The sequence below is a fragment of the Octopus sinensis genome, linkage group LG7 (assembly GCF_006345805.1).
Source record: "Octopus sinensis linkage group LG7, ASM634580v1, whole genome shotgun sequence".
Taxonomy (NCBI): Eukaryota; Metazoa; Mollusca; class Cephalopoda; order Octopoda; family Octopodidae; genus Octopus; species Octopus sinensis.
The window spans coordinates 80,229,582-80,248,478 of record NC_043003.1 but is presented as its reverse complement, the minus strand read 5'-3'; positions in this window follow the sequence as shown (position 1 = coordinate 80,248,478).

The following is an 18,897-nucleotide window of genomic DNA, read 5'->3' as shown; positions in this document are numbered from 1 at the left end:
TACGATGAGTCTACAATTAAAAAAAAAAAATTACCATCATTTTTTCCCATTTTAAATCATTTTTGGCATATATAAGGGAAGTAACTCTCTAAAAATGTATTATTAAATCTCAGAACGTAAAAAGCTACAGTAACACCCCCCCCCTTTGTGGTTAGCCATATTGAGATGGCTATTATACTTTACATCTCTAAAAATGCTTATATAGTTATTTCCCTTACAAACCCGAGCAACGCCGGGCGATACTGCTAGTTTATTTATAATAGTAAATACATTGTAACACATGAGTCTTGTTGCTCCAGAAGCTTCAAAAATGAAACTGTTAAACCCCTATGTAACCTGTATTGAACTACATAAAGGCAAAATAGTCTTTAAGATTGAATTTGATGATGCACACTGCAGATTTTTTATTGTAAGTCTGGAGAGATAATTTAGGGAATACCACCTTATTTTGCAGTTTAAAATAGGTGCTTTTATGTCTCTTGATAGACCAGCGTATGTTCCAAAGAATATGAAAGGCCGTGGAGTTGTAGCTATATAGTAAACCAGACTAGCTTTTCGTGGATATTCACATTACTGTGTATGTTATGTATTTATGATAGAACATGTGCATTAGAAAGCTGTAATTTGGAAGTCCTATTCAATGGATGTTAATATCTCTGTTGATTAAAACTCTTATAACATTCAGTATCGCCTCCTTCCCAACTAACTTGATATCTTACCAAAGATTACGTCGCTTTTCATCTTTTCACTAAGACCAATAATATAAATACTAGTAATGTACATTGCTCCATTCAATATAACCTCCTTTATACATTTATGACCTTGTACCAAGTAAGATGTTATTCGGGAAATTAAGACAAACGTAGGCAGTTACTTGTTAGCTATTTATTCGTCTTCTACAGAATGTATTGTCGTTTAAAAACAGACATCTAAAAATAAAAGAATATTCTAGCAGTATAAAACAAAGTTTACAAGTAACAAACAAGATGAATACAATACCAATGCTAAAGTGAATATCAAATATATAATACAAAGCATTAGTCGACAGAAGAAAGTGCTTAAAATTTTACATAGAAATTCCGTTGACATTTATTTTATTCCGAATGAATTATATCAACATGCAACATTCATGCAATGTAAAACTCGAAAATGAAAGCGAATTAATGGCGAACACACGGTAGCCATTTATAAATATGCTAGCATAATCTTCATAAGCAAATGTTGTTCGCGCTGACATGCATGATACATAACTTTCAATGCGAGAAGAGAGATGAATATAAGCACGATTGCCTGAAACTGTGATTGAAAGAAAATGCTACTTTGTATTCTAAACCATAGCTGCAGAAAAGGCCATTTCATGCACGAATTAATATGGGATATACAATGTATGCAAAGTTTAGTTTCTGACATCACTAGTAAATGTGAACTTGTATTTAATGGGCCGAGAACTTCGAACGTATATCATTGCAAATGTTATGCAGTTGTGATCCGCTGCACCAGCGAGAGCTATAATAAAGATTCGAGAAAGATTGTGACTGTAGGAAACCATTACTTGTGTGTGTGTGTTTCTCTATGACAGTCATAGTGGGACATATACAGAGGGACATAAAAACAATCAGACAGACCGAGATAAAGAGAGAGAGAGAGAGAGAGAAGGAAAGGGATAGGGAGAGTATGCTTGTTAACTATTTGAGTCATAGGAAAACGACTCAAAGAGCATGAAGACGTTAATATGACAAATGGGTGAGGTTGAAGATACTTAGTACAGATATAATTACTGTAGAACATCTAAATTGGTCCCGACCTGGAGTCCCATTGACTCACATTTCTTATCCATTTTGATATTCTATTATATCTTCCCAATATATTCGAATGTTACCCTTTGTATGTCATTCAATTCTGGATTAATAGCAAACAAATTCAATTTCACTACATACTTCTGACAGAACCCATAATTTTATTTCTTTTGTATTGTATTCACAGAGACACACGTATATGTGGTTAACTTATTAAATGCACTGAGAAGTATTGCTGATATGACTGTAACTGGATTACATGCGTACATATTATAAACATAAATTTAGTCTTACTGGAAAAAAGAGTCCATGTGTTTAAACTTCAAGGATCTCTAAAGAAAGAATTATGAGACACGCCCAATTTTCCTTGATAGTTAACCAGCGCATATTATCATATTATCTAAGTAGTATAAGTCGACTTCACAATGTATACATATATGTGTGTGTGTGTGTGTGTGTTTGTGTGTGTTTGTGTGTGTGTATGTACTTTCTGTTAACAAACCACAATGGCTTTGTAAGTTGCGGAGAGAGAAGTACTATGGAAGACTCATAGTGTAATAACTGTTTAATAATATATAGTTATTATGACGCAATTCACTCTGCCAGAAAGTTGGAAACGACATGATATACTGCTTGGCATACACACCGGCAGCTCCAATACGAACATTTCAGATTGTCTGGGTGTCAATCTGAAGACAGTGTAATCTGGGAATATGTACCGAAAATTTTTAAAATCAAACATGTAGTCAACATCATAGTGTTGAGATGGATCACTAGTGATGGCGAGGTTATGCCTCCATTCACCTTCTTACACGGGCTCAGAATCATCATGGAGGCCAACATCTAAACTGTGGATATGGGTGTATGATTACCTACTACCTATATTTCCTATTTAGTACTGGGGATGTTTCATTTATGAGGACGTACTCTTGTATTTGTCTGAGTATTGGGCCCTTTGGCTGCTTAGATAAAATGCGGAGGTGGAGTTGACCCAGTTTGACTCCATGTTGGTCCTTGGTAAAGTATGGAGGACTGTCTCTTGTCGTCATATTGTCTCAACTGTCATGTAGTCTTTCCACAATGCTCCTAGATGTCTCTCCTATATATATCATGTTCTTGTCTGTACAAGCACCTTCTATGAAGACTAGATTTCTAATTCTACAGTTAGTGCCAGAGTTAATCCTACATACTATCAGTTATCATTGGTGCAAATGGTATTCTCAAATAGTTGTGATCTGATGGAGTTCCCTGGCTTTTCAACGATCTTAATGTTGAGGTTGGTCTCTTTTAGAGCTTTCCTTAATCTACGGCATAGTTCTACATTAGCTGTAGCCTCTACAAACATCACTCCTTGATATTGGTCGGTTTTGTACCATGTGTTCGCCCTGTTTGCTTTGTCACACACTTTTTGTATTCTATTCCAGTTTTTATCTCTAAATCTAGGGCAGGTACCATTGTTTCATTAAATATAATGTTATCTAACTTTTTTCTAGCATCTCTGTATACTTGAACCCTATCTTTCAGATCATATCCAGAGAATTGCATGCGGTGCATGATGTTTCTTTGTTTCATAGTGTTTGCATAGTGAGTACACGTTGTTTATTATCCTAACTATTTCTGCTATCAGTTTGTTAATTTTCATGTTGCGTGACAAAGCTAAATTATTGTGAACAAAATATTTTGTAGCTATGGGTTTCACGTAATAGGCGTGGAGGAGCTGCACTCTGTTGTGCACAGTCTGTAACCAAAGTTCAGTTTCGTGGATGGGGAGTCTATTGTTGGGGTGCTTAGTGGGGCAATCTATAGTTACCTTAATACTTTGGTGGATTGAGTTAGCTACTTGCTGTATGCTCTCCATTATATCCCTCTCTGTTTCTATATTACCGTTATCGGAGTTAGACTTAACTAGGATATTAATGTCATCTACGTACCGACTGTAGAGTGAAAGAGTTGTGGACTGTTCTGCTAAGAATTGTTTGATCTGTCGCACCAGATCGTGAAGAGGCCGGTCACATCTCCAGCTACACCGCCACCAATGGCTACACCTTGATCCTGCATCTATAGTTTCTTGTTAAACATTACTATGTAGTTCTTCAAGGTGGTTCTTACTCTAGCCCCTATTGCATGTGAAACCCTTCCTTTCACTTGATTGGTGTTCTCACTGTCTTGGGTGAGTACGATCCAGCTACTCCAGCGCTCTGCGGTGCTTTTCATCACTGGTGAGGTGATGGTAGGTGGTCTTCCCCTCTGTGACCCGGTGGGACAGAATCTACTGAGATCCTGGTCGTCTAAATAGTCACTGCCATAGCTTAGTCTGAGGAGGAGGCCCGATTCTCTCGTGTTGACTTCACAAAACATGACATCACTCTCACAGATTATATCAGTGCATTTCTCCACAGCAAAATCTATGTCTATAGATGTGTAGACAGAAATGACATCTATACTACCCACTATACAATCTGTGAGGTCGTTGGAGAGGGTGAACGTTCTCATTCTACTGAGGAGATTCTCCATGCTCGCTCAGACATCTCGGGACATTTCTGTGAGAGGTCGTAATACCTGTGAGTGGAAGTAGATTATTCTATAATTGCTGGAGATATCATATTTGTATACAGGTAGACTAGTTAGTGGGCTGATATGTAGATGCATGTAGGTGTATGTATACGCATATGTAGGTAGGTAAATGGTTATGAATGTAAACAGACATACAGACGGATAAGTACATAGGTAATATGAACAGACAAGCATACATACATATATACATACGCAAATGATGACTGAAACACGTGACCATATACACACACACTTCCCTTCACACAAGGACAAATATGGAGACACGCATCCATACATACAGATACAGTACATAGTAATAAAAAAAACATACACAGACGCATTGAGACATGCACACACAAAGAGACACACATACACACACATAGAAACACAGAAACACGAACACACAAACACATGGATATACAGAATACATACATACACACGTACACACATACATATATATAGGCACATACACATGCATGCATACGCACACTTACATGACTGCATGCATACATACATATGCAAAACGATTACCCATCAATTTCAGCCAAATTTAATGAACGTATATTAAACTGTCTAATACTAGATATAATATTTGTAAACAAACTAAGGCAGCGCGCTGGCAGAAACGTTAGCACGCCGGGCGAAATGCTTAGCGGTATTTCGTCTGCCGGTACGTTGTGAGTTCAAATTCCGCCGAGGTCGACTTTATCTTTCATCCTTTCGGGGTCGATAAATTAAGTACTAGTTAAGCACTGGGGCCGATATAATCGACTCAATCCGTTTGTCTGTCCTTGTTTATCCTCTCCGTGTTTAGCCCCTTGTGGGTAGTAAAGAAATAGGTATTTCGTTTGTCTTCACGTTCTGAGTAAATAACTCGCTGAGGTTCAATTTGCCATTCATCCTTTTGGGGTCGATAAGTTAAGTACGTGTTTCGTACTGGGTCGATCTAATCGACTGGCTCCCTCCCCCAAAATTTCGGGCCTTGTGCCTAGAGTAGAAAGTAATATTTGTAAACACACCAGAAATGCTTTGTAAGTTACCGAGAGAGAGAGATTCTATGGAAGATTCAGGAAGGATTTCCAACCAAATTTCGTGGTTCTCTAGTTCAACAGTTCCTTTACAGGATCTAGTGGCTAAGGACATCGTCAGGAGGAACCACGTTCGGTTTCGGCCCCTACCCCTCTGCCGTTTTCCACGTGGCGGGGAGCCCCTTTTCAGTGAGGGGTTGGTGGCCTCAGCTCTGATGTTGAATGGGTTTTTTTTTTCTTTTTACTTTTGTTCTTTGGTTTCTTCGATGCAGCGTCGATGAAAGTCAGCGGGCGAATGTCCACCCTGCCAAATTTCCTTTTAAATACTGAGTGTATAGTAATATATTATAATTATATATATTCGATTCGCCGATATCAAGCGACAATTTTTTAATACGAATAAATTACCGAAAACGACGAAAATTGAGCGTTGATTTGTGGGTTCGATTCTGACTTGTGTTAGCCAGTCATTTTCCTGACATTTGTTTGTATTTAAAAACTAACTGCGCGAAACTAACAAAATATGAAACAGCGACAATTTACCCATCGAACCCTGTGTATATGTGCGCGCGTACGTGTGTGTTCTGTGCCCGCATGTGCGCGTGTGAATGTATATATTTATATACAGTGGCGGCCAAAATGTTCAGAACGGCATTGTTTTCGTCAGAAAAGTAGATATAGTTTTTTATCAAAGTTGTTTTATATTCTATAATTTTCACAGACAATAAATACAATATTATTTGTTATTGCCTCAGATTTTGGTGTAATTTGAGAGGATAATACAAAAGTTATGGATGATTTAGTGATTTACTGCAACACCCATGGCAGCCAAAATGATCAGAACGGTTGCTTTTACTCCGTGTTTTAGTATATTTAACCGGCGAACTCTAATGTTTTGAATTTGTTTACGTGACGGTTCGTTTACTAAACATTAGTAAGAATATTTGCAGTGTACTTTGTTACTCCGTTACCAATTCGTCAGCAGATTATTAAGCTTCGAAGGAAGGATAATTTAAGTATTGGGTCTATTGCAAAGATTGTTAACAAGTCAAAAAGTGTTGTACACGGTATTCTTAAGGTCTACGATGATTGTGGTTCGTGTGAAGCAAGAAAGTTTACAGGTAGGCCAAGAAAAACGACCAAGAGAGAAGATCGTGCTATGGTAAAGTTGGTTAAAAAGGACAGATTTAAAACTGCTGTTGCTGTTTCTCGGAAAATGAGCATTGTATTGAAGAAAACTTTATCTCGGAAAACTGTGTCTCGTCGTTTAGTTGAACATGACCCACAAGTAAGAGCACCTGCAGTGAAGCCACTGATCAGCTCCAAGAATAAAAAGTGTCGTCTTACCTTTACAACCGAACATGGGTTGTGGTCTCAAGAAAAATGGCAAACGGTGCATTTCAGTGATGAATCTAAGTTTATGTTATTTGGCTCAGATGGGAAAAGGTACGTTCGTAGAAAAGTAGGTGAAAAATTGTCGCCTAAATGCCTTAAGACTAGTGTTAAATTCGGTGGAGGAAGTGTCATGGTTTGGGGGATGATATCTAGAGATGTTGTGGGCCCTTTGGTGCGATTATAGGGAAAGGTAAATGCAGGAGTTTATAAACAACTTGTAAAAGATCATGTCTTGCCTGTGCTGAGAAATTCAACTAAGCGACCACCCATATTCATGCAGGACAATGCACCATGTCACAAGGCTAAGGTGGTCATGAACTTCTTCAAGGCTGAAAAAGTTATTGTTATGGATTGGCCTGCTCAAATGCCAGATCTCAATCCTACTGAAAATGTATGGAATATTCTAGGAGAACGTTTGAAAGCCAGAAATCCTAAAACAACTGAGCAATTATGGAATGCTCCTCAGGAAGAATGGAAGAAATTGAAATTGAAAATTTAATTTCCTCATGCAGTCGAAGATGTCAGAGTGTGATTGAAGCTAAAGGGCTTCACACTAAATATTAAATAATTCCAGGATTCTCTGTCATTTTGATTATTTTGTTATTTTTTCAACCATTCTGATCATTTTAGCCGCCATGGGTTTTGCAGTAAATCACTAAATCATCTATAACTTTTGTATTATCCTCTTAAATTACACCAAAATATCAGACAGTAACGGTCCATATTGTATGTATCGTCTGTGAAAATTATAGAATATAAAACTACTTTGATAAAAACTTATACTTACTTTTCTGATGAAAACAATGCCGTTCTGAATATTTTGGCCGCAACTGTAAGAATATATATATATATATATACACACACACATATATATATATATATATATATATATATATATATATATATATATATATATGAGTGCGTGTGTGTATGTGTGTGTTTGTGTGGTTATTGTGTTACATCTGCATTGAGTGACAGGTTGAAATCAATGGGGAACGCAACACAATTTGAAGGGCAATAATAGACAGGAATTAGTTGGGGAGAAAATGAGGTTAAAGAAGTAAAGAGGAAAAATAAGAAATGGGTGACGTAGAGAAATAATTTAATAAGGGTTGATCTGAAGTACGACTCCTATGTTATTGTATTTTTCGCTGTGGCAATATACGGAAGAAACGGTCATTTACTGCCGTCGGCAGTATGGTTCCATATTTGAATATGAATCTGTGTTACTCCTCTTTTATTGTGGATTCTTGATGTGCCAATACACTACATTCTGATAAAAGACTACTAGAATGGTCCATCCATTGCGTTCAAGTGGGTGCTGATTGATTGGGATGGGAAACGTTATACATTGCCTGCTGCAGCAATGTAAAATGCGCGGCAAAGTTTCAGACTACGCAATACATGATTTTGGGGTATATGGCACTAGAACTGAAGGCCCTTGATGTTAATAGTACTGTCGATGTAAATACATGTGTTCTATCGTCGCTGAGCACATTTAAAAGTGTTAGAAGTTGTATGCTTGCTCATATAGTATGTGAGTTTCCCGATAAGCTAAGACTATAAAGTTATCCGATTACCGATCAGTAATCAATGATTGTACCACCAATCATTATCTGCTGAGTGAATTGGGTAAACCATGACAGGAAAACAAAACTATGGATCGCAGCATATCCAATTACCGATTGGTAATTGGATATCTTTATTTACATGCTTTTCCGGAAAACTCCGAATATTATAGGTCAGTCTTCCATCATTGTATACTGCACTGGTACTCCGTCTGTAACAACGACGAACGTTCCAGCTGATCCGATTAACGTGCATGTTATTGAACACTCCACAGACACGTGTACCCTTAACGTAGTTCTGAGGGAGATTCAGCGTGATACAGTGTGACAAAGCTGTTAGAAGTTGTATGCTTGCTCATTTAGTATGTGAGTTTCCCGATAAGCTAAGACTATAAAGTTATCCGATTACCGATCAGTAATCAATGATTGTACCACCAATCATTATCTGCTGAGTGAATTGGGTAAACCATGACAGGAAAACAAAACTATGGATCGCAGCATATCCAATTACCGATTGGTAATTGGATATCTTTATTTACATGCTTTTCCGGAAAACTCCGAATATTATAGGTCAGTCTTCCATCATTGTATACTGCACTGGTACTCCGTCTGTAACAACGACGAACGTTCCAGCTGATCCGATTAACGTGCATGTTATTGAACACTCCACAGACACGTGTACCCTTAACGTAGTTCTGAGGGAGATTCAGCGTGATACTGTGTGACAAAGCTGGACCTTTGAAATCCAGGTACTACTCATATTTGCCAACTGAGCGGATCAGATCAACGTGAAATAAAGTGTCTTGCTGAAGGACACCGCGCATCAATTGAACTTGAACTCACGACCTTACAATCGGGAGCGCAATACCCTAACCACTAAACCCCACGTATGTGTGTGTATGCATATGTGTGTATACACATACAGTGAGGGCGCGTGGATTAGTGGTTAGGGCATTCGGCTCATGATCGTAAGGTTGTGAGTTCGATTCCCGGCGACGCGTTGTGTCCTTGAGCAAGACACTTTATTTCACGTTGCTCCAGTCCACCCAACTGGCAAAAATGAGTAGTACCTGTATTTCAAAAAAAGGGCCAACCATGTCACACTCTGTGTCACGTTGAATCTCCTTGCGAACTACGTTAAGGGTACACGTGTCTGTGGAATGCTCAGCCATTTGCACGTTAATTTCACGAGCAAGCTGTTCCGTTGATCGTATCAGCTGGGATCCTCGTCGTCGTAACCGGCGGAGTCTAAAGTCTTTTTAATACACATACACACACAAGTATGCACACACACATATGCACATATTAGACATCATCTATGCGTTCTTGTTCTACTCAAAGCGTTTATGTAGTGGGTAGGGTATTCGGCACGCGATCATAAGGTCGTGATTAAATTCCAGATCGCGCTTTGTGTTCTTAAGATGGTCAATTTATTTCACTTTGCTGCACTCAGGTAGCTAAAATGAGTGGCACATAAATTGAGAAGAGCGAGCTTTGTGACATTCTACCACGCTGAATCTCTCGCGTAACTACATTAAGTATATGCGTGTCTGTTCATTCTGCGAAGTAGTATCGCTTCATACATCTGAGCTGTAAAGATATATGTAAATATAATCGCTCAATTATAATGTGCAACTTTATGAGTCAAGAAGGCAAAGATGCAAATACTGCACGAAATCACACTTCTGTGAAAAACCAACGGAAGTAAGAAGCCAAATGAGAACAACAGATATATGTGTTAATTGAAAATAAGGATTAAAATTTAAAAATATATAATGTAATCTGTTTCGTGTTATACCCTTTGTCAAAGAAAAGAAAACGAAATAAGATAAATATGAGAAACATAAAGGAGCCATACGTAATTTAAATCTGATGATTAAACGACTACCGTAGCGTAATGAGAGGTTCAGTTTCATGGTAATATTTGTGTTTCTTTTGTAGCTTTTCCTTGCTCGTTTCATTTGAGTGGATTTTATCTATATGTATATATACAGCTATGTATGCTTATATAGATGCATATATTTATCTATGCAGTAGTATATGTATGTATGTATGTATGTATGTATGTATGTATGTAAATATATTTCTGAATATACATGTAAATAATACATGTATATGGATATATGCCATCAATGGCATTCTAGTGGTGATTATCTTAAGTTTGGCCTACCACAAACCACAATTCCCTCGGTGTGTCTCTTTACTTAAGATCAAAGACTCTGATTTTAGGTAGAAGCGTTTCTTATTTTTAGTATCATTGCTGACTGCATACAGTTTTCCTCCTTATCTAATTTCAATATCCTATTTTCAACTATGTGCAAATAAAGTTTTCTTTTCGACTAAGCACAACCTGCAGATCTAACGCTAATCAGGATCAGATATTGTGGCGTTCATTCCTTTCCCAAGAGTATTAAATGCGTAAATGATGTGAATGAGATTTAATTAAAAATAAGTCCATGTAATTACATCAAAGTTTTTCTAAGAGATTTTCGACAATGAATGTTGTTTATACTTCTTTCATGTACATATCAAAGACACAGATAATTTAATTAGAATATTAATGCTATATTCCCCGGTATATTTATATATTATTCCAACGTAAGCTGTTATATTAATAGTGCTATTATTATTTAGCCGCAGGTCAACTTCGATTGAGTTGTTTTGTGATCAAAGGCGTTAAAGCTATGACCATATTGGCACTTTAACAATACTTTTGACTAGATTATGCAATGTGTCCTTCCTTTTTAAGTTGATAAAGTTTTCTTTGGGAACGATTTAGCTGTTATATCTTCGGCGACAGTGTAGGTGTAATTTTCTCTCTCTGACAAACTAACTTTGCTGCAGTCAATTCTAGAATATATAAATTAGGGAAATGAGAAAGAAAATAAGGAAACGTGAATTTTGAACTTTTCCTAGAGGCCTTACAGCGTCAACGAATTGAACTATGAAATCAAATTTACCGGAAAGCAATGACAGCAATAATAAACTATAATAAACTATGGCAAAAGTTCGATATGCCTACAGAAAGGCAACAACTGTTGTAGCAGTAGTATTACGCTATCACTTGAAACCATCTAAAAAAAGACAGATGAGTTGACAATAGTAAAACACAAGATCCTTTAGAATAAGATAATGAATCTAACAGCATAGGCACATTGATTTGGATTCCTTTTGTTCAAAAGCGGCTGTAGCTGAAATGAGCATGATTTCTTGTATCATACAGTAATGGAATAGAGAAATTGCAAAACTGTCACGTAATGGTGTTTGTAACGTTCTCGCTTACAAATTAATTCCCATTAGGGCAAAGTAATCTTCCAACGCTAATGTCAGATTCAAATAAACGTTTTTAAAATATAATTGGATTGTCCCTGCTTTTTTTGTTTCTTTTTTTTTGTTTTCTTCTTTTGTTGCGAGTAAGTTACTTAAGCAGAAGTAAGGCTAATACGGTTCTGCGGTGACTTTATCGTTATCAACTACCCAATAAAACCAGATAAAGAATTTTACATCTACTGATATGTACCAAAGTATTAAGTATTTCTTAACTATATCAGCATAGTGATTTGAGTAGCTTCCGATAATATATAAGGGTATTCATTTATTTATTCATTCCTTTCACTTCTGTGGTCTTGGGTACATAACAGTATGTTGCATACCATATATGGAGATATTCACAACATGACAGAACAAACAGTGTAAACTTCACAAAAAATTTCGTTAACGCGTTGGGAGAAAGAAGGATAATTTATAATATTTAGCATAGATTCAGTATGAAAGCATGTTAAAACTATTTCATACATATATGTTTTCAAATATACAAACACAAGTTGTGTTTTAGAAAGTCTTTTCTGTTCTGTGAACTCTTTGATTTTTTTTCTGTCTTTGCTGCAGCATCAGTGCAAAATAATAACCGAGATTAAACAGAACATATCTGTAAGCATCTACATAGTTCTATAACTGCCTCGAGGTATATTACTTTTCAACTATAAAAACGATATTAAAACACAGAATCCAAATAGTGATGTTAATCTATGTATACTCCCTCTCTCTCTCTCTCTCTTTCTCTCTCTCCTTCTCACTCTCTCTCTCTCTCTCTCTCTCTCTCTCTCTCTCTCTCTCTCTCTCTCTCTGACACACACACACACGCACACATGTAGGTATATATATAATCATGCTAGAAGAAAACTAAAATAAAAGGAAGAATGGCGAATTCAACTGGAAATATCAAAAGATATCGAAGGGTTTTGTTTTTCTATCAACATATATACAAATCTGTGCATACTCTCCAACGTCAATACGATGGAATATATTTTTGTAATACTTGCACTTTACACAACACAATGTTCATTGTTTGTCTTCATTCTGTGTCATTTTGACTTTAACAGCGAATTATAGAACGTATTACGATTCGTTTACTTGAGTATTCTATGTATACTCGTCTACGTAATGACTTGCAACATTTTCCCAGATTAAATATCACTGCGCTTAAAGTGATTGAATTTACCTTTTGTATCAGACATTCGTATATGTCTTAAAAAGATAATTACCAAATGTGTGGACAAAGTATACGACTATATGCTTGTAATGAATTTTATCATAAATTTTTTTTAGTCATCTCCTTTGTCGTATATATATATATATATATATATATATTATATATATATATATATATATACATATGCTTCGAGTTGAATGATTTATATATCTTATTTTATTTTCACAGAACCATCCAAAAGCTGCTTCTTGTTTTATTTATTATCGATATCAGAATATTTTTATTGGAACTTTCCATTTATTTCTAAAGTTTTGTTTGAAGATTGGCATAAAGCTCAGTTACAAAAATTTAAATTTATAGAATTGACTCCCTATTTTTATATCGAATACACTCTTCTCTTCTCTTCTGTTCCGACAAAATTATTCATCAGAATATTTATAAAATAGGAAACATGTTTGTGATGTGGCAACAAGAGAAAATTTGCATTTCTGTTAAAGCCCATTATATAGAATATTTTGAAACGGAATCGAAATAACAAATACAGACTTCGAAAGTGGGAAAATATTTGGATGAAACATGTTCTTTATAGGTCGAGTGTCAACTTGTTGTCAGGAGATATCAAAAACTAAATTTATTACCTTCTTATCTAATACGACGCTGATAGACCCAGCACAGGGTTCAGCAACAACTCGGCCTGTTCATTTCTTGTCGTTTCATGTATTCCTTTTCATGTGGTCACAGTAACTCTTTTCAATCTTGACAATTTCAATTCAATCAAATTAAAATATTTTGTTTCTAAATATTACAATATTTTATTCTGTATTTGTATTTCATAATGCAAAAATCCCTCATTTCATTTCATTACCAATATAGAGAATATTATCTTGAACACAAACTTTGCAAAATACCCCAATATCTTTATGCTTTTGTAAATTTTATTTGCATTTTATTTCATTACTTCTTGTGGACTTTCATCTTCTTAATCATACTTAACCTGAGGTGATATCCAAATTCGAAATAATGCATCAGATAAAATTAAAGTGACATTAAAATTATAAAGTAGAAAATTTCGAAAATTTTAAGTGAATAAACTGTTGTCGGATGCGATAACAATGCTGATAATGTTCACGAGGTCCCTTTATAATTCCAACAAAATATTAACATTCTATATAAATATATATATCGACCTAACGTCAAAACAGTTGTAGAGATGATATTAAGGCATGAAAATACAAACTACTTCAGAAGATATTAGAAAGTGATAACACACGCAATAAAATATATATCATTCAGAGGGTATCTGTGTGTATAGGTTTTGTAAAAGAAGTAAAAAGATTACAAATTTAATGTGGGTGAAGAGTAATCATAGACTCTGGAAAAACGAAGGGCACCGTTAAGCTGACAGGACTTGAACTTAGAATGTATTGGATGTAATTAGACAACAAAACCAATCTCTGTCACTCTGCCTGCTTATAAACTGATATAAAGATATATAGCATTCGCTGGTGTGTAAATGAATAAGTATATACATTTAAGCATCTGTAAAACGTAAGTCTTTATGTGTGTGTGTGTTTGTATGTGTGTGTGTGTGGTCGAGCGTTCCTCAGACGTGTATGGCCTTTTTCATAATCCTTGAGCATTATCAGATTCACCCACTGCTCCACAATCCTGTAGCATGAACATTTTAATAACGGGTAAAACTACCCGCTTTTACTCAAACGATGAGTCGTGAGCGACTATAGAAACTTACATTTATCAAATATGGCAGGCTTTGCGATTGGACACACGGCACCTCATCGTTATGTTGAAAACTTGCTAAAAATTTCAGCCATAATGCATCACACACACGCACATAAAAATACACACACAAAGAAACAAATTAGTACATGCACACATGGACACAACACGCACACACTTATATAGGTGTGTATATAGAAATATACGTTATATAAGCGTGTGTATGTGTTTGGTTGATTGCCCATAATTCTTTTACGAAAAGAGCTGACACTCATATATTATGTAATAGAAATTTGATTATATATTATTTATATAGCATCGGTTTCAAACTTTGGTACAATGCCAGCAATACCGAGATAGTGGGTTAGTCCATTACATCGATCCCAGTGCGCAACTGATAATTATTTTATCAACATCGGAAGAATAAAAGGTAAAGTCGAACTTGGTAGAATTTGAACTCGGAACATGAAGACAGACGAAATGTCGCTAAACACTTTGTCCAGTGTGCTAATGATTTTGTCACATCGCCACCACAGTTTTATAATATTGTGAGATAAAATTACTATAGGCGCGTGACTTAGTGTTTAGGGTACTGGACTCATGGCCGTAAGATTGTGGTTTAGATTCCTCGACCAGGTGACGCGTTGTGTTCTTGCGCAAAACACTCCATTTCCCATTCCACCGGTCCACTCAGCTGGCAAAAATGGGTAAATCTGTGACGGAACGCCGCCCTGCACAGCTGGAGAATATATACGACATGGAAACCGGGAAACCGGCCCTATGAATCTATATGATCTTTTTCTTTTATGATATTATATAAATATTGATATGTGTATTACATATACATGCATACATATATATATGTATGTTTGTACGTTCATATTTACGTATACATAGAAATCTATGTGTATTTATATATATGTATATAAATATAAATATATATATATATATATATATATCAATATATATATATACGAGCAAATATATATATATACGAGCAAAACGCCCCCCGTCTAAATATGCAACAGAAGAGTTTAAAGTACCAGTAATGATAAGGCTGTTGACTGGGAGAACACAAGCATGGTTTAAACAGTAAGCTTGGCAGGAAAGAAACGTGCCTTCACGCAGTATGAAAACAACAAAAATGGAAAGTGCAGTTATGTACAGGTTGACGGAAGAGAAGCAGGAAAAATACGGTTTATCAATCGTATTTTCACCTGGAGTAGATTTTTGTAATTTTTTCAAGATTTATACTCGCCCTCATACCGTCGGTATCTACATTTTGAATTTTAGTGCAATAGGATGGAGGATGCCCGAGATCGTAGAAGACACACACACAGACAGACAGGACGGATGTTATATAATAGATATATATATATACATATATACATATTTATTTGTGCGTGTAAGTGTGTGAATGAATGTATGTATGTATGTATGTATGTATGTATGGATGGATGGATGGATGGATGGAATGATGTATGTATGATGTATGCGTGTATAGCGTGCTGGCCATGCTATAACAGCCCTTCAACTTATACGGATTACTCGCTAAATTAAAAACACTTTTGTGGATCCTTCCTAACAAGGAAAACCTTATGCATAAAGGCACACTCACTCACATGTATCTTTAAATTAAGAGTAAAATTTTCATGCAAATCCCACTATATATTGTTTGTGTTGAAAGATTTAGAAAACTGCATCGGACAAATAGGTTTGTTACTATGGAAAAGACTGACAATATACTAACAAGGAATTAATGATAATTAAACGTAAATTCAGTTGAGAGAATATATAGCATGCAGCACCTGAAGGAATGTGCCTAGTTAATGAAAATCTATTTCGAATTTAAACATGCTCAGATCCAATCATAGATCAACAACGGAGAAGCAAGGAGCAAAGATTTATATATAAATGTATGGTACCGTAAAGCATTTGATTAATGATCGCTGTGAATAACGAGAATTCTTCTGCCGATCACATTTATTGTAAGACATAGCTTTACACACTTAATGCTTTTTGAATATACTTCATCAAAATGCTCCTTCTTTTAGTTACCAGAATGTAAATCACCAGATATTAAAGGCAAAATTATTGAATTGGATATTATTGTTGTTGGTGGTAGTTATACCGTTATTATTATCAGTATTTTTCGCCTATTATTATTATCATAGTAATTATTATTATTATAGCTATTATTATACTTATTATTATTATATTATTATTATTATTATTATTATTATTATTAGTAGTAGTAGTATAGTAGTAGTAGTAGTAGTAGTAGTAGTAGTAGTAGTAGTAGTAGTAGTGAAGGCGCATGGTTCAGTGGTTAGAGCGTCGGGCTGCGTGTTGTGTTCTTGAGCAAGACACTTTATTTCACGTTGCTCCAGTTCACTCAGCTGTAGAAATGAGTTTGTGACGTCACAGGTGCCAAGCTGTATCGGCCTTTGCCTTTCCCTAGGATAACACTGGTGGCGTGGAGTGGGGAGGCCGCTATGCATGGGCGACTGCTGGTCTTCCATAAACAATCCATAAACAATATAGTAGTAGTAGTAGTAGTAGTAGTAGTAGTAGTAGTAGTAGTAGTAGTAGTAGTTGTTGTTGTTGTTGTAGTAGTAGTAGTAGTAGTAGTAGTATTTACTATGTGGAGATTCGATATTTTTGCTGTACTGACCCCGAGCTAAAGGGAAAAATTATAATTTCGGTATTCAGCCCCTAAATGCTTTGTACCTATAACGACAACTTTCAGAAAATAATGCAATCTAATGTAATAGTCAATAAATTTAATTAATCTAAATAATAGATACATCCATATGGGATTAGAAAGATTAATACTGTCGTTCAAAACATAAATTTCATACACGTGTCAATGAGGACGATTCATAATAGAAAAGTAATTTTTTTCTGGAAATGATATGATAAACCAGAACCCCAGATAATTATAACAGGAACTAGGATCCCTAAGGTAAATATATTTATGTGGACACAGTACGTTATCAGTTATAGTATATTGTCTATGAAATATTTTGTCGAAAAAGCGGTACTTTTTCATCTGAGTTAGTTGTAAAGCTCTTTATGTAAGCGAAATATTTGAATCGATTAGAATAAAATGAATTTTCTTTTTTCTTTTGCATTCATAAATCATTGTAGAATAAAACCATAGATAACAGTTTTCATTTAGTAACGGAAAATGTTCGTAATTTATGACAAAGTTATCTAAAATGATTAACCTTTCGTAAGAGGCCACTTTAGGTCATCAAAGATGGGGAACCTGCTTTTCAGATAAAACAGAACAAAAGAAGAAAAGAATTTCAAGATTGTAATGTTAAAAGAAATGACTAAATTATTCAGAATTTAATAGCGAATAAAATATATTTTTATATTTATTGCCGATTATATTTTTTTATAAACTATATTTTTTATCACTGAAGTATTTGGAAAGGTGAAAACATCACGTCAGATAATGCGACATATTAGTTGAGAAATGTAACGTACACTGCGTAGTTCATAAATACAACATTGTTCAAGAGATTTACTTATGAAGAATGTAATTGTTCTCATGGGAATCTCTTTAAATATCACACACTTTAAATGTGACAAATTCATCTTATATGTGTTTAAGTCCATAGTACCTCTCGATACATCCGTGATTGAATGTATTTTACTGTTGGCAGACAACTCAGAGGCGTGTGGGAATTGTAAATGCGCATATGTATGTCTGTATGAGTATGCGTATGTGCACGTGTATGTGTGAGTGTGAGTATGTTTCTGTGTGTGTTACTAACATATTTTTATCCAGATACTATCGCAAATAAATAGCCTTTTGCCTTACACTTTGTTGACTAGAGATTTCCATTAACTGAGGATCTGCTCTAGTGCTTGGAGAATCAATTCATTATTTTTGTAGGCGAGGGGAATTTAGTGATTCTGGAAACACGAAATACAGCATCTTAAAATTTGCAATTAAAATGCCCAAAATATTTTTCCGGCGTTTTAATGGGCTTGAGCAATATATAGCCATTTTACATACATACACGGACACTCATACATATATACGTACATTCATTCATTCATTCATTCATTCATTCATTCATACATACATACATACATACATACATACATATATATATATATATATATATATATATATATATATATAATATATATATATATATAGTTACATACATACATGTATATACACACATATATATATATATATATGTATGCATATGTGTGTGTGTGTGTATGTATATATGGTGCAAAAAGTATAGTGTCAAGAGGAGATGAGAAAAAGTAAATACAAGGTTTATTCGGTTGATGTTAGGGAA